Genomic DNA, 23,796 nt, shown 5'->3' on the forward strand with positions numbered 1-23,796 from the left:
TGTTATAAATCATTATAATCCAAAAAAAATTACTTGAAAAAAATTTACTAAAATTTGTTAAGAACAATGAGAGTCTGTGGTATTTGAACTGAGATCTGCTTCCTCCTTCCTCCATCCCAACTCAGCAAGATGGAAACTTCCCTTCACACTGGTATAGCCAAGAACACAAGGCTCCATCTCCCCCAGTTCCCAGCTGGAGGGCTATCACCCCAGGAGGGGCAAGATGTCTGTATTTCTCACCCTGCCCCTACCTACCTGTTTCTGAGGCTAAATTATGGGCAAGTGTAGGTGACCGGTGCGGTCTCTCTTCTTCTGCCCAGCCCCCAAGTAAGCTCTACCCTGAGTTTGGTTCTGCTGAGAATATTGGAAATTGATAATACCTCCAATCGTCTTTCTCCCAGCTTATAAAGCAGTGGGAGAGCCAAACAAAAAAGAGCTGAAGGTACTGTCTCCCCATGCCCACCCCTACAACTGAGCACTCAGCTCCTTAACTGGGAGTGTCACTCAGAGAGAAGCATGCGATTGTTCCCACTTCCAGCTCCATAGCCATAACTCAAAGATTTTGCCTAGAGGTAGAGCAGGTCATAAACCAGAGGGCTCCTATTCTCTTTCTAAAGGAATTGACTTCATTTGCAACAGAGTGTAGAGACGTTCAAGCCTAAGGGTGCTCTCAAGAAAATGGTTGTAGTGAAGGGTAATTGGGATGATATTGGTGGAAAAATTGGACATATAAGCTAAACTGTAGGCTAGCTAGTTTGCATGAGAGAACCTGGAAAGGACATAGCTAGGAGGAGACTGTCTGGGGTCAGAACAAATCTCAATAACTGATTTCCAGAACTATCTCTTCAAAGGAGTCTGAATTTCCTTGGCTTAGTTGGTGAGCAGTTTATGCCCCAGGGCATCATTAAAAGTAATAAGGCAATTGCCCAGCAATTAGTAGAGTTTAACACTTGAGTATGGTCAAGGAAAGAGACATCCAAAGAAACCCCCCAAAAAAACACTGTTAACCAGGGTGACTGTGGGAAAACCCCATGGATATGCTCCCTGAGGAGCACTATCAGAAGCTTACCAGTGTAGTAGAGAAATAGACTCTACTAAAATAATCCAGCCAGTTACTAAACAAATAAACTTGCAAATAAAAATAACAAGCACCAGAGGGGAGGTACCAGTATCCAGAGTTGCTACAATATGTTATCTTAAATATTCAGTTTCCAACAAAAATTATTAGTCATGCAAGGAAACAGGAAAGTATGACCCATACCTTGGAAAAAAATCAAGCAGCATAAACTGGCTTTGAGAGAAACCAGATGTCAAATTTAACAAAGTCTTCAAAGTAGCTATTATAAATATGTTCAAAGAACTAAAGGGAGCCTTGATTAAGGAGTAAAAAAGGTGTGATGAAAATGTTGCAGCAAATAGAAAATATCAATAAAGAGATAGGGTTATAAAAAAGAACCAAATGGAAATTCTAGAGTTGAAAAGTACAATAACCGAAGTGAAAAAAAATCTTTAAAGGGGCTCAACAGTAGATTTGAATTAGCAGAAGTAATTAGCAAATTTGAAGAAAGATCAATAGAGATTATGCAACCTGAAGAACAGCGAGAAAAAAGAATGAAGAAAAATGAACAGAGCTTCAGAGAAATGTGGGACATTATTAAGCGCAGCAATATTTGAAGCAATAATGGCTGATAACTTCTCAAATTTATTGAGAACAATAATCTACACATCCAGGAAGCTGAGCAAACTGGAGACAGGAAAATAAAAAGAGGTCCACAAACAGAAACATCATAATAAAAATGCTGAAAGCCAAAGACAAGGAGACAATCTTGACAGAGCAAGAAAAAAATGACATCACTTACAAGGGAACCTCAATAAGCTTCAAAAAGAATAAAATGTTTAGGAATAAACCTAACTAATGAGGGGAAAGACTTGTATACTGAAAACTTTAAAACACAGATGAATGATATTAAAGAAGACACAAAATAATGGAAAGCCATCCTGTATTCATGGTTTGGAAGAATTAATATTGTTAAAATGTCCATACTACCCAAAGTGACATACCAATTCAGAGCAATCTCGATCAAAATCCCAATGGCACTTTTTTTCAGAAATAGAAAAAAATCCTAAAATTCATATGGAACTACAAGGGACACAGAATAGCCAAAACAATCTTGAGAAAGAAGAACAAAGCCAGAGACATCACATTTCTTGATCCCAAAATACATTACAAAACTACAATAATTAAAACAGTACTATACTGGCATAAAGACAGATGTATAAACCAATAAGCAGACTACAGAGCCCAGAAATAAACCCACATATATACAGTCAATTGATCTTCAACAGGGTGCCAAGAATACACAATGGGAAAAGGATAGTCTCTTCAATAAATGATGTTGGGAAAACTGGATATCCACATGCAAAAGAAAGAAGTTGGATCCTTACCTTACACCATCTACCAAAATTAACTCAAAATGGATTAAAGCCTTAAACATAAGACCTAAAACTATAATACTAGAAGAGAACACAGGGGAAAGACTTCATGACGTTAGATTTGGCAATGATTTCTTATATATGATACCAAAAGCACAGGCAACAAAAGTAAAAATTGACAAATGGAACAACATCAAACTTTTAAACTTCTGTGCATTAAAGGATATAATCAATAGAGTAAAAAAAGCAACCATGGAGCCGGTCCCGTGGAAGAGTGGTTAAGTTTGCGCTCTCTGCTTCAGTTGCCCAGGGTTTTGCTGGTTCAGATCCTGGGCGCAGACGTGGCACTGCTCATCAGACCACACTGAGGCAGCGTCCCACATGCCACAACTAGAAGGACCCACAACTAAAACATACAACTATATGCTGGGGGGCTTTGGGGAGAAGAAAAACAAAAGGAAGATTGGCAACAGTTGTTAGCTCAGGTGCCAATCTTTAAAAAAGCAAAAAACAAAAGCAACCATGGAATGGGAGAAAATATTAGCAAACCTTATATCTGATAAGGGCTTAATATTCCAGAATATATACAGAACTCCTACAACTCAACAACAAATAAACAAATAACCTAATTAAAATATGGGCAAAGGACTTGAATAGACATTTCTCCAAAGATGACACATAAATGTCCAACAAACACATGAAAAGATACTCAACATCAGTAATCATTAGAGAAATGTAAATCAGAAACACAAATGAGATATCACCTCACACCCATTAGGATGGCTACTATAAAAAACAAAACAGTAAATAACAAATGTTGCCATATGATACAGCAATTCCACTTTTGGGTATATAACCAAAAGAATTGAAAGCAGGATCTTGAAGAGCTATTCACACACCCATGTTCATAGCAGCTTTATTCACAAGAGCCAAGAGGCGAATGTACCCTATATGGCCATCAAGAGACAAATGGATAAACAAAATATGGTCTATACATACAACAGAATATTATTCAGCCTTAAAAAGGAAGGGACTCTGTCATGTGCTACAACACAGAAGAAACTTGAAGTGATTATGCTAACTGAAATAAGCCAGTCACAAAAATACAAATACTCTATGGTTCCACTTATACGAGGTATTTAAAGTAGTCAAATTTACAGAAACAGAAACAGAAATGGTGGTTGCCAGGTATTAGGGGGAAGGGGAAATGGAGAGTTGTTGTTTAATGGGTATAGAATTTTAACTTTGAAAAATGAAAAAGCTCTAGAGATCTGTGGCACAATAATGTAAATATGCTCAACACTACCAAACTTGTACATTTAAAAATGGTTAACATGGTAAATTTTATGTAGTGTATTTTTACCACAATTTAAAAAAATGTATACTATCAAAACTACAAAACATTGTTGAAAGGAATTAAAGATCTAAATGACTAGAAAAGCATCCCATGCTTATGGACTTAATATTATCGGGATGGCAATACTCCCCAAATTGATCTACAGAGTCAACACAGACTTATATGGAGAAATTTATAAAACCATAATCAGGTTGAAAGATTTTTATTTTTCTCTCTCAGTAATTGATGCATCAAATAGACAAAAAACTAATTTATACATAGAAGATTTAAACAACATAATTATCAAACTTGATTAAATAAACATTTCCAAATGTGACAATTAGAAATTACACATTTTTTTTCAAAAGCACATGTTACATTTACAGGAAATGATGACATTTTAGTGCACAAATCATGTCTCAACAAATTTTAAAGTAACTGTATCAAAGACTTTACCTTCTGACCACAATAAAAAAATGGAGTTTAATAAAAATAAAAAATAAAAAGCAAATCTTATCATTTATAAGTTTAAAAATACACTTCTAAATAATTCATATGTAAAAGAATAAAGTATAACAGGAAAACTTGATTACCTACCAAACTGTGAGATGCAGCTAAATCTTGTACTTAGAGGGAAATTTATAGCCTTTAAATGCTTATGCTTGAAAAGAAGAAAAACAAAAAATTGCAAGTAGAATCAATCAATCAGTGGTGTAAGGATTAAAAAGAAGACTCAAAACTATTATTAACAGAAGTAATGTAAAAATAGAAAGTTCAAGATTTAAAGACAAATTACTAGAACTATTGTGTGAATTTAGCAAGTTTACTGGATATAAGATTAATATTAAAAAATCTAATATAGCAGACTGGTGATTACCAGAGGAGAAGAGGGTGGGAGGAGGGCAAAAGGGGTAGAGGAGGACATTTGTATGGTGATGGATGGAAACTAGACTTTTGGTGGTGAACACGATGCAATGTATACAGAAGTCAAAATATAATGATGTACACCTGAAATTGATATAATGTTATAAACTACTGTTACCTCAATAAGAAAAATCTATTGTATCCCTATATGCAATCAAGAAACATTTTAAAATATACTTTAAAAAGATCATGTTTATAATAGCAACAAAAATAAGGTCTCTAGGAAAAAAGCTAAGAAAAAGTGTATAATAGATTTATGGAGAAAATATAAAAGTTTATTGAAAGACACTAAAGAAAACCTAAATAAATGGAGAGGTCTTCATGGATGGAAAGACTCACTGTTAGAAAATCATCAGTTTTCCTCAAGGTAAACTATCCAGTGCAATTCCATTAAAAATGTTTTTGGACAGAGTTGAGCTTTTGACAAAATTTTGTACTATTTCATAACAAAAACAATTTTAAGTTCAATATAGTAGAACGGAGTTTAGTGAAACATGAAAATTAAAAAGGAGACAGAGGCCTAAGAGCTCTTTGATTGACTATTTCAGACTCATACATCAAGCACACAAAATTGGCAGATTTTAGAATCTTGACTGTTTATAATTTGCTATAATTTTTCCTATTGTTATTCATTATAAAATCCTTCAATGAGCTTTTATTAGGAATCAAAGAGAAGAGAGTGAGCGGCTGAGGATGCTATGTCACCCCTTTGCCAGGTGTGTGGATGAAAAAAAAACAGGTATTCACAGCCACGAGGACAAGGACAAAGGATCAAGACCCAGAGGCCTGCCACAAGGAAGGAATGAGAATTTAGGGAACCCATGTGGGCTTGAAAAGACCTGTGGAGTTTTCTGATTGGCTACTTACAACCAATGACATCACAATACAAATAAAATTAATTTAAAAATGAGGGGAAAAAGCAAAAGTAAATAAGCTAATTGTACTAGTGGTAAGAGTTACTCTCTGTACTATGATCAAGTTCCAAATTAGATTCTGAGATTTCTAGCTGCCAGGAATAATAAAAAGGAAAGTATGACAAGTATTATGGTGCTTATTTCTAGAAATGAGAGAACACGCTAAGTCCATAATAAATCCCTAAGTGTATAAGAAATAACTGTCTGAATTCTTACATGCAAGAAACAGATGCCATCTCCAGCTAAATTAAGCAAAAGAGTAAGGCACTAAACAGATATTGGGCCAGCTCACAGAATTCACTGTAAGGGAGAGAGATACAGGCTCAAGGCTAAACCACCAGGGAAAAGGCATGGAAGCATGTTCTAAATTGGCGTAGAGATAAAACTGCTCCCTCCAGTGCTGCAGATACTGCCACTTCTACGTGCAGAGCAAGTGTAGCTGGAAAGTCAAATCCTGTCTGGCAGCTTCTGACTGGTAGAGCCTAGGTCACAGGGTCTGTGTCTTAGCCGCAAAAGAGGAAGGGAAAGTAACTATCTGGCATTTTAGCTCCTGTAGTGTACCCCTACCATACAAACCAAATAGTTTTAAGATTAGGAATTCTGCAAACATACATAAAAGATGGTTCTGCAGCTGGGCAGCCAAAACAGGATGACAAACGTCCTGACAATAACCATACATCTCCCACTTCAGAGTTTGTTGTATAATCAATGAAGTCCGTCCTGGGAGGGGCTTAAACTAAGATCACAAATTGTAACTTGTGGCCATATTGACTTACGGACCTAACAATTCTCAATTCAATGATGTATTTATAGCCCTGCATTTATCTACTGTTTTTAGTAGAGGCTCTTACATCCACATATGTAGCTTTCTTGGATCAACTTAACTTGATCCAAGAATAGAACCCAGAATGTCCAGAGGAGTGGATAGAAGAGCAAATCCTTTTTATTATCTCTAAGGGGTCTTAATAAAACTGAATTTATCAGTTAAAAAAGCAAATGATTAAGTTAAGAACAGAAATATCAATACACAATACCTGTTTACTTTAAAATGAAATTAGCAACTATATGAATAGATATAGAAATTCTCATCCAAAATATAAATTTCAAAAGTGACAGAGGTGCATATGAAGAATTGAAATTTGCAATAATTATTAAAAAACTACTGGGGAGAAGATTAATTCAACTACATACACAACCATCTCAAAACAGACTCTGTTGTGGGGCTGGCCCCGTGGCCGAGCGGTTAAGTTCGCGCGCTCCGCTGCAGGCGGCCCATTGTTTCGTTGGTTCGTATCCTGGGCGCGGACATGACACTGCTCGTCAAACCACGCTGAGGCAGCGTCCCACATGCCACAACTAGAAGGACCAACAACAAAGAATATACAACTATGTACCGGGGGACTTTGGGGAGAAAAAGGAAAAAATAAAATCTTTAAAAAAAAAACCAAAAAACAGACTCTGTTGTCTTCTCCCCAAGTACCGTGAGTGCAAATGAGGAAGGAGGATTCCATAATTGCCTAACTCCTTCTGTGGCACTGAGTGGATCCTGCTTGGTTAGGCGACTTCAACTGCAGGCTATCTCAGAAGGTGGATACAAGGGCAGTATATGTAGAGTATGGCTGCCAGTGAGCATGGGAGAGGCATGCTGAGGCTTGCTGCAGAATGATGATCCTTGGCTTGTATGGTCAAATTAGCCTGAAACACATAAACTAAGATGGCCAAAAAAACCCACAAAAATCACCAGGTCCAACTCTTAACCAGTATCTAAAACGTCCTCTACTGATAACATAATGTGTGGAATTAGAAGGAAATGCTCCTGGAAAGAGAAGAGATGGAAAATATGAAGCAGAGTCACTAGGAGAAGAAGAAAGCCCTTCTCAGCTGCTCACAGAGCTGCCATCTGTTCCAGGGGTGCTTTGGGCTTCTCTCCATACCTTCATCAAAACCACTTTTCTGTGCTCTTGTTCCATGAACCAGCCACCGCATGTGAGTCACTTTTACCAGCAATGCAGACAGGCTTTGGTAATTGTTGAACAGCATGAACAAACCATCCTGACTCACTGAAAAGAAAAAATATACATTAGACATCACAGCCACGAGGAAGCAGAAAAAATAATTCGAGCAGAAAGAAAGTTATCTGATGGTGAAAGAGATTATTTTGGTCGTTGTTGCTGTTAATTAATAAGGATTTATTTTTAATATCAGATTTTCAGCATATAATTGTCTCAACCCAATTAGAACATCTGAAGGGTCAGCATTGTTCAGATATTGTCATTTTATGGTGGAAAATGTAAAACTCCTTAGAAATAATAATATGAGATTTTGATCTACTTTTTATTCCTTAGTGACTAGAAGGCAATAAATTAAAGCCAACATACCTTCTAAAAAAGCTATTGTTCAGGTTGGTGATGTTTTTTCCCTCGACTTTCTGTTAATATTCCTAATTACCACACACACACACACAAAATCACTGCCTTTTCCAAGAATATGGAAGATTAGAAAATGTGAAAATCTTTCACCAGAGAAAGTTAGAAATGCTGGAAAAATGTAATGAACATTTTGTTCAGTGCATAGGTGAGGTTTCAACAGAGTGAAAGAATTTCCAAGGGCCCCAAAACAAGAGGGAACTGAAAAACAAAGCAGTAAGAGGATGGGGAGGGGAGCTTCTGATGTCAGTAATCAAGATTTGGCTTCAAATAGCCATTCACTGATGGAGACAAGACCTTAAGACTAAGAAAGCAAGAAATCAGAATTGAAATCTCCACACAGAATCAGATCTCTTGAAGAGCTATAAAATGATAGCTAGGAGGTCCTAGAAAATATTGCAAAGGGAGATAATGCACAAGATGGTGTCACTTGCTGCCATAAATGGCTTTGGATGGGGAGAAACATCTTGTAAGAAAGTCTGCCTTCAAATTGGATTGGTATTTATTTTAGTTGCATGGTCTGGGTACCTGCAAGCCAAGAAATTAACTAATTATAGGCTGGAAATATTCTTGTGAGGCCTGATAGAAACAAACAGAAGCAAAATGTTCTAGAGGGATGCACCTAAAACTCAGACTACACAAGATTTTTATGGATAAATTCCCACTTAAGATGAAGTCATTTTCCAAAATACAAAACTCAGAAGGCAGAAAATGTCACCAGATGAAGAGATAGCCAGATTAAATACCTAAGAACCTGAGATAATAGAGATATCAACTCAAATTGTCAAATAAGTATAAGATTTCAAAGAAGGAAATGAAAACATGATAAAAAGTAAAAATATAAAGGTGTTTTTAAATGTACTTTAGAAAACAAAAAATTACAGAAATGAAAAATACAGCGATTAAAAATAAAAATCATGGGGCTGGCCCCATGGCCAAGTGGTTAAGTTCAAGCGCTCTGCTGCAGGCGGCCCAGTGTTTCGTTGGTTCGAATCCTGGGCGCGGACATGGCACTGCTCATCAAACCACACTGGGGTGGCGTCCCACATGCCACAACTAGAAGGACCCACAATGAAGAATATACAACTATGTACCAGGGGGCTTTGGAGAGAAAAAGGAAAAAATAAAAAAAATAAAAAATAAAGTAAATAAAAATCATTGGAACAGTTAAATATCATGTAAACACAACTGAAGAGAGAGTTGGTAAACTGGATAATAGAGCTGAAGAAATTACCCAGAATGAGAAGGAGAGAAAGAGAGAATATGCAAGAGATGTTGAGAGACATGGAGTATAGGAGGACTAACATAAAATCTAATAGAAGCACCGGAAGGAAAGAACAGAGAGAATGAAAGAATGGAGGATTGATAGGCAATGTTTGAGGGAAAGATAAAAGCTGAAATGTTTACCAAAATTATAGAGAAACTCAAATACTTAGCTTCAGAAAACAAAATAAATTCCAAGCTGGAGAAATTAAATTCATACCTAGACACATGGTAGTGAAACTGCAGAATTCCAGATAGAGTAAAATTCTCAGAAGCAGCTAAAGATAAGAGATTACCTCCAAAAGAATACTCATCAGTATAACAGCAGATATGTCATCATCAGCAACAGAAGTCATAAATCAGTGGAAACAGTTACCAGAATATGCAGTGAACTATGCCCTTTGATTTCAAAAATGAATTCTTTTTGAGAAGAAGAAAAGAAGTTGAATCATCTCTTTTCCTGTCAAGGAATGCTTGGCAGTAAGCCAGGAAATCAGCAGGATAGCCTGGCAACTGGAAGCTGAATCCAGCAATTGAAACTAATGTTAAATTACAGGTATTTTCCACTGATTAAGGCTATGTCATTCTATGAAGGAATGTGGTTGGGTGAGGGTCAAGTGGGGAGTTGGAAATGCTTATTGAAGAAACAGTATGTGATAACCAAGCACAATGCCACATGTTGGGGTCAACTAATCAAGAGTTTGGCTATTAAGACAACAGAGACACAATGATAGTCAGCAGTGTTTAATTTGCATTAGGTTCTAATGCACTGACCTGTAAAGGATGTCATGTAATATTCTTAATGCTTAATAGTTTGTATATAATAAAACAAAGCTATCAGTGTATTTCAAATGGTTTAGTTAGATTTCAGGGCTATTCTTTCTCATAAATGATACTTTTACTTTTTTACTACAAAAGTAATTCCTGTGTGTTGCAGAAAACTTTAAAGACATATACAAGTTGCAAGAAAAAAAATTAAATTTCTTTTAATCTCATCACCCAAAGAAAACACTGATCAGCTTTTTAGAATATTTCAAGTGTATTTTGTTTTATTATTTTTTAATTAAACATTTTTATTTTGAGAGACTTACAGATTCACAATGCAATTCTAGGAAATAATACAGACAGATCCTGGGTACCCTCTATCCAATTTCCCCAAATGATAACATCTTGCAGAACTATACTATGATATCACAGCCAGGATATTAACATTAAAACAAAGTACAGAACATTTCCTTCACCAAAAGAATCCTTCATATTGCCCTTTAATGCAAAGCCTGAGAATTCCCTAGTTCTGTACTGAATAGCAAAACCATAAAAGAGTACTCCAGTATGACATGAATTTAATTCTATTGTGGATTATATTCATTCCCTCGCACTCTCTCTCAATATTGGACATTTCCATTATTCCTCAACATCAACAATAAAAATGGCTTCTACGTTTGTAAATAACTGATCGTCCTACCTTCACCCTTGGAGGGGGGAGAAGGATCCATGATAAGCATAAAAATACTATGTGGCGGGCTGGCCCCGTGGCCAAGTGGCTGGGTTCATGTGCTTTTCTTAAGTGGTCCAAGGTTTCGCCAGTTTGGGTCCCGGGTGCGGAGATGGCACTGCTCATCAGGCCATGCTGGGGTGGCATCCTGCATGCCACAGCTGGAGGGACCCACAACCTAAAATGCACAACTATGTACCGCGGGGCTTTGGGGAGAAAAAGGAAAAAACAAAAACCATGTGATAAGCATAAAAACAGCTAACATTCATTCATCACTTTCCATGTGCCAGACAGTATAATTGTCATTTAATAGGCATTAAATATTTTGATTCTCACAACACATATGTGAAGCAAATACTATTAAATTCCCCATTTCATAGATGAGGAAACTGAGGCTCAGTGATGTTAGGTAACTTGTCCAAGTCACACACAGTTAACAGTGGCTTCACAGTCAAATCCATATGGTCTGTCTCTAGATCCCAAGCTTTCAATGCTGTTTACCCTGTGCATGAGAGTGATGTCTTCTGCAGCATTACATTGTACCAGAGTGCTCTAAACCTTCCTGCCTGGCTCAGAAAAGGGACATCATGGGTGACTTTTAAGTATTCAAAAATGATATTTGTTTCTTTCATTCATTCATTTGCTACGTAGCAATTACCTTATATTCTCTTCATAAAGAGACTAACTGAAAGAACATATATAATCTTCATATATTTGAAAGGAAACCCATCATTTATTTATTGAAAGGTATGCATGAAATGTCTACCATGTGCCAGGCATTGTTACAAGTATTTAAGGTACATTAATTATCAAAACAGACAAAGATGGCTGCCTTTAAAAAGTTTACATTTTAGCATGAAGGAAGCAGAAAATAAACAGCTAAAATAAATAAGACATAAATGAATTATGTAGTATATTTGAAAGTAGAGGTACTAGGAGAGAAAGAAAAACTAGTGTAGGTGAGGGGAATCAACAGAGGGTTGTACAGCTTGCAAGCAATATTAAACAGGATGGTCAGCGTAAGAAAATGATACGTGATGTTGAGAGAATTAGTCTTTGGGGAAGAGGATTCCAAGTAGAGAGAACAGTTCTAAGACCCTAAGTTGGGACAGTGCCTGGCATGTGTGAAGAATGGCAAGGAGACTAGTGTGGCTGAAGCAAAATGATCCATTGGGACAATAGTAGTAGATGAGGGAAAAGAGACATGTACAGCCATGAAAGTCACTGAAAGATTTTTGGATTTTTTTGAGGGATGGTGGTGTCTTTGTTTGTTTTTAATAAAAGCTTTATTGTGATACAATTCACATCCCATAAAATTCACTTATAAAGTGTACAACTCAAAGGTTGACAGTATATTCACAGAGTTGTGCTACCATCATCACAATCTAACTCCAGAGTATTTTCATCACTCCAAAAAGAATCCTCATATCTTAGCATTGGCTCCTCATTTCTCTCTGTCCCTGGATACCACTAATTTACTTCCTGTCTTTATGGAATTGCCTATTCTTGACATTTCATTTAAAAAGAATCATACAGAGCCAGCCCTGATGCCCTAGTGGTTAAAGTTCGGTACTCTCACCACTTCGGCAGCTTGGTGTCGTTTCCCGGTCGTGGAACCACACAACCCATCTGTCAGCAGCTCACACGGAAGACCTAGGATATACAGCCATGCATCGGGACTTTGGGGAGGAAGAAAAAAGAGGAAGATTGGTAACAGATGTTAGCTCAGGGCAAATCTTTCCCTGCCAAAAAAAAAGGAAATCACCTACTTTAAAAAAAAAAAGAATCATGTAATGTGTGGCCTTTTGCATTTGGCTTCTTCTGCTTGGCATGATATTTTCAAGGTTCATCCACAGCATGTATCAGTACTTTGTTACTTTTTAGGGCTGAATGATACCACATTTTGTGTATCAATTTGTTATTTGGCTATACAAATGACAAATATGTTTTCTGGTTTATCATAAAGGATACACCTCAGAAACAGTCAAATGGAAGAGATGCATACAGTAAGGTATTAGGCATAGAGTGGGTGAGTATGTGTGGGGGAGTCATATAAAGATTCCATACCCTCTCCAGGCACACCACCTCCCAGAACCTCAATATGTTCACCAACTTGGAACCTCTTTGCACCCCATTGTTTGGGATTTGTATGGAGGTTTCCCTGCATAGATATAATTGATTAAATCACTGGCCATTTGTGATTGAATTCAATTTGCAGCCCTCCTCTCCTCCCCCGAGCTGGGGAGAGGGACTGAAAATTCCAACCTTCTTATCATGGCTTGATCTTTCCAGTGACTAGCCCCCAAAATGAAGCTATCTAGGAGCCCCAGCCATAAGTCATCTCATTAGTATGCAAAAGAAACTCATCACTGAGAAGATTCCAAAGGTTTTGGCAGCTTTGTGTCAGGAAGGGGGATGAGGGGACAAAGACCAGATATATTTCCTATTATACCACAATATCATATAGTAATATTTGATTGTTAAACCCTGCAAATATAACAGGTACTAAAATTTTAAATCAAATGCTAGAATGTACCAGTTTTGCAGCTGAATTCTGATATTTTCTTCTCTGGCTTTGTCTAGTATCTTAATCCACCATCATGTCTGAAATCCCTGCACAATATCTGCCATTCCAACTCCAACTGGGAAGATACACCTATAAAAAAAAATCCAAGAAGTACCTCATAGGTTGTCACTCCCATGTTTCTGCATTTATCCACAAAGCGCTGTCTGCCCCAAGCAGCATAATGGTGCATCCTTGGCTAACTTCAAGATAGCACTAGCTATCTGTGGCTACCATTTGAGAAAGAGCAAGTTACCTCTACCTGGGCTAAAAATAATGGGAAGCCATCAACCTCTTAATGTTCTAAAATTTTCATTAGAAAATAAACATAGTCAAACATAGGAATATGGCCAAGATGTCATGTAATGGCTACTAATTAAAACGTGGCAAACACTGCCAAGAAACTACCCCAAAAGTATCTGAGGCAACTGCTGCTAAAAGACTATGAAGAAGATTCTGGAGACCACAGGACTGTCAATGAAAAATTCAAATAAATAAGTCTCCCTCACACAGTCAATAAAATGTTGGTCAAAGTAGACAAAAGCAAGAAATAGGACTCAAAAAGAAGTCAAGTGTCATTTAGGAAGCAATTATCTGATAACACAAAACTCAGAGCCCTCTTAGGCCTAAGCTTCACGTACATATTAAATATTGGATGACTGATAAGGCTTGGTGGATTACATTTGCCAAAGGTCATTTGTATTTCAAAAAAGAATTAACTTCTAGAACAACAGAATGCTCTAATTCATTCAACAAATATTTACTGAGCATCTACTCCGGGGATATGGCCATACAGGCATATATGCTCCAAAAAGAAGGAAAATTATTCTGAGAGAGCTTATATTAAAGACTTTGATCACAGAAGTATCCTGGAGGAAATAATCATTAAACTGAGATCTGAAGGATGAATTGGGTTGAATGGTCTGAGCCTTAAAGTGAAATAGGGTTTTTACCAGAGGGTTGGTATATCAGTTTACTAGGGCTGCCATAAAAAAGTATCACAAACTGGGTGGCTTAAACAACAGAAATTTATTGTCTCACAGTTCTGAAGGCTAGAAGTCTGAGATCAAATCAATAACTGTGAGGCACCACATTAACAGAATATAGGACAAAAAAATCACATGATCATCTCAACAGAAGCAGAAAAAGCATTTGACAAAATTCAATATCATTTAGTGATTAAAAAAAAAACCTCTTAATAAACTAGGAATAGAAGGAAAGTACTTCAACATAAAGGCCATATAGGAAAAGTGCACTGCTAACATCACACTAAATGGTGAAAAACTGAAAGCTTTTGTCTAATATCAGGAACAAGACAAGGATGCCTGCCTTTGCCACTTCTATTCACCATAGTACTAGAAGTCATAGTTAGAGCAATTAGACAAGAAAAAGAAATAAAAGCCATCCAAATTGGAAAGGAAGAAGTAAAATTGTCCATGTTTCCAAATGACAAGATCTTATTTATAGAAGAGCCTAAAGACTCCACCAAAAATCTGTTGGAACTAATAAATTCAGTAAAGTTGCAGAATACAAAATCAATATACAAAAATCAGTTGCATTTCTATATACTAACAATGAACTATCTGAAAGAAAAATTAAGGAAACAATCTCATTTACAATAGCATAAAAAACAATAAGATACTTAGGAATAAAATTAACCAAGGAAGTGAAAGACCTGTACATTGAAAACTATAAGACGTTGATGAAAGAAACTGAAGAAGACATAAATAAATAGAAAGATATCCCATGTTCATGGATTGAAGAATTAATATTGTTAAAATATCCATACTACTCAAAGTGATCTACAGATTCAACACACCCTAACAAAATTCCAATGACGTTTTTCACATAAATAGAAAAAAGAATCCTAAAACTTACATGGAACCAACAAGGAACCCAAATAGCCAAAGCAATCTTGAGACAGAAAAACAAAGCTAGAGGCATCACACTTCCTGATTTCAAAATATATTACAAAGCTACAGTAATCAAAACAGTACTGTACTGGCATAAAAACAAATGGAACAGAATAGAGAGCCCAGAAATAAACCCATGCATATTTAGTCAACTGATCTTTGTCAAACGTACCAAGAATATACAATGGGGAAAGGACAGTCTCTTCAACAAATGGTGCTGGGAAAACTGGATACCCATATGCAAAAGAATGAAATTGGACCCTTACCTTGCACCGTACACAGAAGTCAACTCAAATGGATTAAGACTTAAAGAAAAGATCTGAAAGTGTAAAACTCTTTAAAAAAAAACATAGGGAAAAAGCATCATGATATTGGTCATGGCAATGATTTTTTGGCATATGACACCAATAGCCCAGGCAACAAAAGCAAAACAAGTCAAGTGCAACTACATGAAACTAAAAAGCTTCTGTACAGCAATGGAAACAATTAAGAGAGTGAAAAGGCAACATATGGAATGGGAGAAAATATTTGCAAACTGTAAATCTGATAATGGGTTAGGAGCAAAAATATAGAAGAAACTCCTACTATTCAATAGCAAAAAAACAAAACCTGATTTAAAAATGAGCTACGGATTTGAACAGACATTTCTCCAAAGAAGACATAAATGGCTATCAGGTATATGAAAAAATGCTCCAGGGGCCAGCCCGTGGCTAGGTTTGCACACTCTGCTTTGGTGGCCCAGGCCGGTTTGGATCCTGGGCGCAGACCTACACACCATTCATCAAGCCATGCTGTGGCAGAGGCCCACATAGAAGAACTAGAATGACTTACAACTAGGATATACAAGCATGTACTGAGGCTTTGGGAGAAAAATAAAAGAGGAAAAATAAGATGGTTGGCAACAGATATTAGCTCAGGGCCAATCTTCCTCATCAAAAAGTATACCTTTAAAAAAAAGAAAAAATGCTCCAACATTACTAATCATTAGGGAAATGCAAATCAAAACCATAATAAGATATCATCTCACACCTGTCAGGATGGCTACTGTCAAAAAAAACGAAAGAAACAAGTGTTAGTGAAGATGTGGAGAAAATGGAACCCTTGTACATTGTAGGTGGGAATGCAAAATGGTGTGCCATTGTGGTAAACAGTATGTAGGTTCCTCAAAAAATTAAAAATAGAACTACCCTATGATCCAGAATCTCACTACTGGGCATTTATCCAAAAGAATTGAAATCAGGATCTCCAAGAAATATTAGCACTCCCACGTTCTTTGCAGCACCATTCACAACAGCCAAGATGTGGAAACAACACAAACATCCATCAACAGTTGAAAAGATAAAGAAATCATGGTATACACATACAATGGAATATCATCCAGCCTTTAAAGAGAAAAAAATTCTGCAATATGCAACAACATGGATAAACCTTGGAGACATTATGCTAAGTGAAATAGCACAGTCACGAAAAGACAAACATTGCATGATTTCACTTACAGGGGTATCTAAAATAGTCAAATAGAATCAAAATATATAATGGTGGTTGGCAGGGGCTGGAGAGAGGGTGAAGTGTGAATTATTAATCAACAGGCACAAAGTTTCAGTTAAGCCAGATGAATAAATTCTAGAGATCTGCTGTACAATATTGTACCTATAGTCAACAATACTGTATTGTACACTTAAAACTTTGCTAAAAGGGTAAATCTCATGTTAAGTGTTCTTACTAAAGTTAAATCAAAATTTTTAAAAAGAATTCTAAGATGTGTCTCACTGGGTTAAAATCAATGTGTTAACATGGCTGTGTTCCTGTTCGAGGTTCTAGGGGATAATTAGTTTCTTGCTTTTTCCATCTCTAGAGGCTACCCACTTTCCCTGGCTTATTGTCCCTCCTTCCATTTTCAAAGCCAGCAACATCAGGCTGAGTCTTTTTCACACTGCCACCTCTCTGGTTCTCTTTGTTCCGCCTCCCTCTTCCACTTATAAGAATTATGATTATACTGGGCCCGTCTGCATAATCCAGGATAATCTCGCTATAAATGGTAGACTGAATAATGTCACCCAAAGATATCTAGGCCTGAATTCCTGGAACCTATGATTGTCACCTTATACGGAAAAAGTAAATTTGCATATGTAATTAAATTAAGGATCCTGAAATGGGGAGATTATTCTGGATTATCTAGGTGAGCTCTAAACATAAACACAAGTGTCCTTATAAGAGGGGGACTGAGGGAGATTTGATGACAGAGAGGTAAAGGAGATATGGTGACAGAAGCAGAGATTAGAGAGGTGTGCTTTGAAGATGGAGGGCCCCCAAACCAAGGAATGTAAGTGGCCACTAGAAGACCAAAAAAGCAAGGAAAGGGACTTTCCCCTCAAAGCCTCCAGAAAGAACCAGCCCTGCAAACATTTTGACTTTAGCCCAGTGAAACTGATTTCTCTCACAACTGTGAGAGAATAAATTTGTGTTTTAAGCCACTATTTGTGGTAATTTGTTACAGGTGCAATAGGAAACTGATGTGCTATCTCAAGGTCTGCTGATTACCAATCTTAATTCTATCTGCAACCGTAATTTCATTTTGCCTTTTCACCTAACATATTCACAGGTTTCAGGGAGCAGGATGTGGACATCTTGGGGGGAGGGACATTAAACTGCCTACCACAACTTCACACACACTGAAAACAAATACCAGGTCAATAAAATACACAAAAGCAAGTATTAACAGAAAATATAGGAGAATGCATATATAATCTTGGGGGTGTAAAAGACCTTAAACAAGACAACAAGGTTGTAAGACATCTTTTTAAAAGATTGTTACATTTATTTCTACCAGAATTTTAAAATTCTGTCAGTTGAATAATACTAGCTACAAAGTAATAATACAAACAAGCTGGCAGAATAATAATACAAGGTGGCAGAAAACATTTGTAACATATACAACCAAGGATTAATAGCCTAAGAGAAAAAAAGAGAGAAAAAAGGAACATTTGAATGTATGAAACACATATAACTATGTTCTTTAGGGCATGCTATACTAATAAAAACAGAAAACAACTTACATGCCCATCAAAGGGGGATGATTCAATAAATGGTACATTTATCCATACAATAGGCTACCTGCAGCAATTTAAAACAATGAGGAGGAATCTCTCTCACTTGCAAAGTTCTCCCAGACATATTGACATTTTAGCCAGTTATAGAATAGTGTGTACTGTATCATGCTATTTAAGGGGGGAACAATATGCCCCAAACAAAAGCATAAGTCATAAGGAATCCCCCTACTTGATGAGGATATCAGCAGTTACCTCTGGGGAGAAGAGTAGCAAGCACAGGGAAACATCACTTTTGTTCTGTATTATCTGAATGCAAGTGCATTCATGTATAAACTGCATAATATTTTTGAAAGCACAGTTTTGTCTTGCTCATCATTGTATCCATGCACTCAGGACATCCACAGGTAATGTTTGCTCAGTAATGAAGTCCAAGAGGATGGGACTTACTGCTAATGCTAAATCCTGTGCTGCTGAGAAGATGAGCTGGTTATGCCTAAATTCTTCCTGCTTCAAGCCAAGCTTGGTCTTTGTCTGGAAACTGCTTTGGAGAAACTAGAAGCCTGAGCCAGAGGTGTGTGTGTGTGTGTGTGTGTGTATGTGTGTGTGTTTGTACTAGTATGTATAACAATTTATACCCTTTATGTCGAACCAGACAACAACCCTCAAAGTAGTCACCCTCGTTCCCATTTTGCAAATGAGGAAACTAAGGCTGAGAGAAAAGATTAACTGAAACACTTACCCTGGTGTATTCTCTTTTTTCCTTCCTGTTAATGCAATTTTGACAGTTGCAGAATTCTTATGAAACAGAATGTGGTCAGTTCTAGGAAAACTTCCTTTCGCCAGTAATTGGCTTATTAGTTATTTCATTTGTATTAATAGTTCATACACTTGTTTTTGCACTGGTAGCAAATTGTATTCAGTACAAAGCAAATCTCCCTCCACACAACCCCCAGCCACCCACTTTCCTCCTCTGAGGAGTCAACAACTCTTGTGGGTCTTTCCAGAAATATTCCATGCATACGCAAGCACATATACAAATATTTCTAAAATTTAATTTGAAGTCTTTCACACACATTGTCCTGTACCTCTCTTTTTTCACTCAACAATGTCTCTTGGACATCATTACATATTTGCTAGATCTGCCACATTCTGTTTAATAGGTGTATATTATTAATTTTAGGGAAGCCTCATCATTTAATTAATCCCTCGTTTATGACCATTGAAAATGTTTCATATCTTTTGTTATCACAAAGCTACAGTGACTATTCTTATACATGGGCCGTGTTGCACATATGCAAATGTACCTGCAGAATAATTTCTAAAGGTGGAATTGCTGAATCAAAAAGACGTCCCTTGGGGTCGGCCATGGCCAAGTGGTTAAGTTCATGCACTCCCCTGCAGGCCAGGGCTCACCCGTTGGGAACCTGGGTGCACACCTACACATCCCTCATCAAGCCATGCTGACACAGCCTCCCACAAAGAACTAGAAGGACGCACAACCAGGATATGCAACAACAACAACAAAAAGAGAAAGATTGGCAACAGATGTTAGCTCAGCGTCAATCTTCCAAAAAAAAAAAAAAAAAAAAGACGTCCCTTTAAATTTTTCATAGATATTACAAATTTTCCTCTATAGATGTTATATAAATTAACTCCCCTCCACAATGTTTATCAGCACCCTTTCCAACTCTATGGGAACATTTTCTTGTACAAAAAGAAAAGAAAGAAAATAAATTGAGAAGAGAAGTCAATTTTACTTGCATATAGGCATATGCATAGCCTTGCCCAGTAACTGGCTTTGCATTCGCATCAAGCCCCCATTTCCTGGAACAGTGGTACCTTCCAGTTAAAACTGTGAAATCTCTCCCCTTCTCTTTTACCTTATATGTGATTGTTCTACTTCACGTAAGACTGGGCATGGAAATTTTTAATTCTGCTCTTTCATAGAAAAGACAACTCTGCCTTCAAGTTGATTGTCCGCTCACAACCCTGGGTCACTTTCTGATGGCACTTTCCAGAAGTATCCACCTTTGGTTCTGTGGCTGGCGGATCCAGGGGACTACTTCCCCTTCCTGAGAACTATTTACACAAGCAAAAAGAAACACACTCTCCCCATTTCTCTTCCCTCCTTTCATCAATCTCACCTCAAAGGTCCTTAGCCAAACACTTTGGTTATCATTTAGCTTTATGTAAACTAGTTTTCTCAGTTCCCCTTCTATAAAGATAGTCTCCTTGATTTCTAAGGTCAAATCTATCATGTCTTACTATGCCTATCGAAAGCTTAAAACTTTTTACATGTCAAAATAGCTTTAAAATTAAATAGCAATTACTCAGCCTTGGTAACTTAGAGGTTGGCAGGTAGAAGGATCCTGAGATTTACTTCTTGGGTTGCCAACGTCAATTTTCATCTGTAACAACAGTTTTCTCACCTAAGTCATTAACACCAACAACAAAAATCATTTCTTTAAATGGTCACAATGACTGGAGCACTATTTCCCTCTCCTCTCCTCCAATAAAGAAAAAATACTATCAATAGCTTCTTCTAGGTAGAGCTAACATGTTGATCTGTTCTCTTATTCATTAGGAAAACAAGCTTTTTGGCAATCTTCACCAAATCAAGAAGGCTCTGCTTGGTTAGGGAACAGATGAGGGTTCAGCCTGTTAATAAAATTTTCTTTCTGCCACGGGGAAGACTCTCAGGAGGCAGTTAGAACAGGACATTGGAAGATTTATGAACACCACCAGCACTTTCTGTTTTGTTTTCATCTTTCCTTTGAGATGGCAAGTCCTTTACTCCTATTGCTAGCACAGTGCCTGGCATACAGGAGGCACTCAATAATTACTTGAGTGACTTAATGAATGAGAAGATTACTTACAGAGTTAGAACTTGACTTCCCCCCAGATCTCACATGTCTTTTTCTAGTAAACGGGTGTAAAAAGGATCTGGTGCAGCTACATTATCCATCTGAATGGAGACAGAGGCTAGGGAATGATTTTTCCCAATTAGGTTCAGAAATACCTTAAAGATATTAACAAACAGAGGAGACAACTGAAATAATCTCAGATAGGAGCCCACAGACAGAAAAGCGAGATGTCCTCAGACTTGTTCTCGGCTGCAATCTCAAGAGAAACCATTCTCTAACACCAAACTGTCTGCAGAGAGAACTGGGACGGCACTCAATCACGATGTCAGCTAGTTGAGGAAAGGACAACTGAGAACTCAGAAAACGACTAAATTGCTGTAAGACAATTCAAAGAAAAATTCAAATAGAAAAAAACGGGAATAACAGTAAAAGATTTATTTTTTTTGAAACGTCTGCTTCTGTGCTCACCACGTGAACGTTCCTGCCCTAATGGAGCCCGTGGGTGTGCGAGGAGGCGCAGGGGCGAACCCTGCCCGCCGGCGCCCCGGGCTTCGCGGGGACCCGGGAGGGTCGCAGCCCGCGTCCGGTCCGGTGAAGCGTCCAGTCCAGGGCCGCCCTCGGGCCCGCGGGCTCACCGGGCGCCGCACGGGGGCCTCGTCCGAAGGAAGGCTGCGCGCCGGCTCTGCCCGCTCCGGGGGGCGGGCTCCGGGTTTTGGCCGTTACGGAGGGAAAGCCCCCGCCTCCGGGCACGGACCCCGCAGCCTGCTGCGCAGCCTCGGGCAACCGGCCGGACCGCCCGGAACCCCGCCCTCGGGCCTCTGCCTCCCTCCCTCCCTCTCGCTCACCCTTTTTCAAAGCAGACGCAATCGCCCGGGAATCCCCCGCCAACCCCGCAGCCCCAGGTCCGAGGCCGCGCTCCCCTCGAGCGGGCGGGAAGCCGGCGTGCGTGTGCTCGGGGAGCCCCGGCGCGCGCGCGCACGTGGAGGCCGGCGGGCGCCCTGCAGACGCGCGCCGCCGCCCAGACCCGGGGCCTCCAAGCAGGCGCCTGCACCCTCCCCGAGGAGCAACCCCCCGCGCGGCGGAGCCCGCTGGCAAGGGGTGTGGGAGTGCGCGCGCGCGCGCGCGTGTGTAGGAGGAGAGTCCAGAACAGGAGAAGAGCGAGCTCCTACAGTGGGGAGGAGAGCGGAGAGCGGAGGGCGGTGGAGAGAATTTGGAGGGAGACGGCTGGAGCTAGAGCTGTTCGGGGAAATGCTGGGGGTCTCACTCCGATGCCCAGAAGTGGGAAGGCCGGGCGTGAGGCACTGAGTCCCAGTCACGGGGGTGTACGGAGGAGGGAACTTGGCACATCAGAGGCATTTGGCCAATCTGCTCTAAAACAAAAAATAGAAGTGACATCAGTGAAAATGGCAGAGTAGGAAGCTCCAAGGGCCCATCCCCACACAGAGACCAAAAAGATAAGCGTCAGAATTGACTTTGGGGACTCTGGAAAACAGTCAAAGGTGTAGCAAGCAAGTGAATGCTCAATCAAGAAGGTGACTGAAATACAGTATAATAGGGACATTACTAGCCACCTTAAGGGAATAAAAAGGATAAGAGAAAACTATGAACAATGTACACTACAAATTAGGTAATCTAGATGAAATGGACAAATGCCTAGAAACACACAAACTACCAAAACTGACTCAAGAAAAAAAAATCTAAACAGACTCATAATAAGAAATTGAATCAGTAGTCACAAGCCTCCTGACAAAGAAAAGGCCAGGACCAGATGGTTTCACTAGTGAATCCAATCCAAGGTTTAAAGAACAATTAACACTGGTCCTTCCAATAGTCTTTTAAGAAATAGAAGGGTAGTGAACAGTTCCTAACTCCTTCGATGGTGCCAACACTACCCTGATACCAAAACCAGAAAAAGACATCACAAGAAAATTACAGACCAATATCCCCTATGAATATAGATGCAAAAAATCCTCAACAAAATCCTTGCAACCGAATCCAGCAGAATGTTAAAAGAATTAAACACCATGACCAAGTGAGATTTATCCCAGTAATGCAAGGGGTTCAGCATAGGAAAATCAACTTATGTAATATACCCTATGAACAGAATGAAAGAAAAAAACATGATCATCTCAATTGATGTAGAAAAAGAATTTGACAAAGTCCAACAGTCTTTCATGATAAAAACATTCAACAAACTAGGAATAAAGAGAACTTCCTCAATCTGATTAAGGGCATTTATGAAAAAACTATAGCTAAAATCATAATGATTGGCGAAAGACAGAAAGATTTCCCACTAAGATCAGGTACTAGAAAAGAATGCCTGCTTTTGCTCCTTCTATTCAAAATTGTCCAGGCAACATTGTCTTCAAAGTTCTAACCTGAGCAATTAGGCAAGAAAAAAGGAATACAAGGCATCCAAATTGGAAAGGAACAAGTGAAACTATCCATCTTTGCAGATGATGTGATCTTACATATAGAAAATCCTAAAGAATTGACAAAAACTGTTAGGACTAATAAATTCAGTGAAGCTGTACAATGAAAGGTCAACATGCAAAAATCAGTTGTATTTCTATACACTAGCAATGAACAATCCCAAAAAGAAGTTAAGAAAACAA

At 38.4% G+C, this 23,796-nt stretch overlaps 1 long non-coding RNA gene across 3 annotated transcripts; it reads right to left on the reverse strand.

The window, feature by feature from the left end:
- Positions 1 to 3,976: 3,976 nt before the first annotated feature.
- Positions 3,977 to 22,239, reverse strand: LOC139078701 (uncharacterized). Of its 3 annotated transcripts, none has more exons than XR_011531724.1 (6): positions 22,027 to 22,239; positions 13,328 to 13,447; positions 12,371 to 12,470; positions 10,762 to 10,997; positions 7,542 to 7,667; positions 3,977 to 7,423 (listed from the first exon to the last, which is right to left on the reverse strand). It is a non-coding gene; the product is annotated as an uncharacterized lncRNA (long non-coding RNA). The 3 variants fall into 3 exon arrangements; XR_011531726.1 differs by having other exon boundaries at positions 21,650 to 22,135; XR_011531725.1 differs by lacking the exon at positions 13,328 to 13,447 and having other exon boundaries at positions 22,027 to 22,158.
- Between the last annotated feature and the right edge of the window lie 1,557 nt (positions 22,240 to 23,796).

This window comes from Equus przewalskii, chromosome 22 (genome assembly GCF_037783145.1).
Source record: "Equus przewalskii isolate Varuska chromosome 22, EquPr2, whole genome shotgun sequence".
Lineage (NCBI taxonomy): Eukaryota > Metazoa > Chordata > Mammalia > Perissodactyla > Equidae > Equus > Equus przewalskii.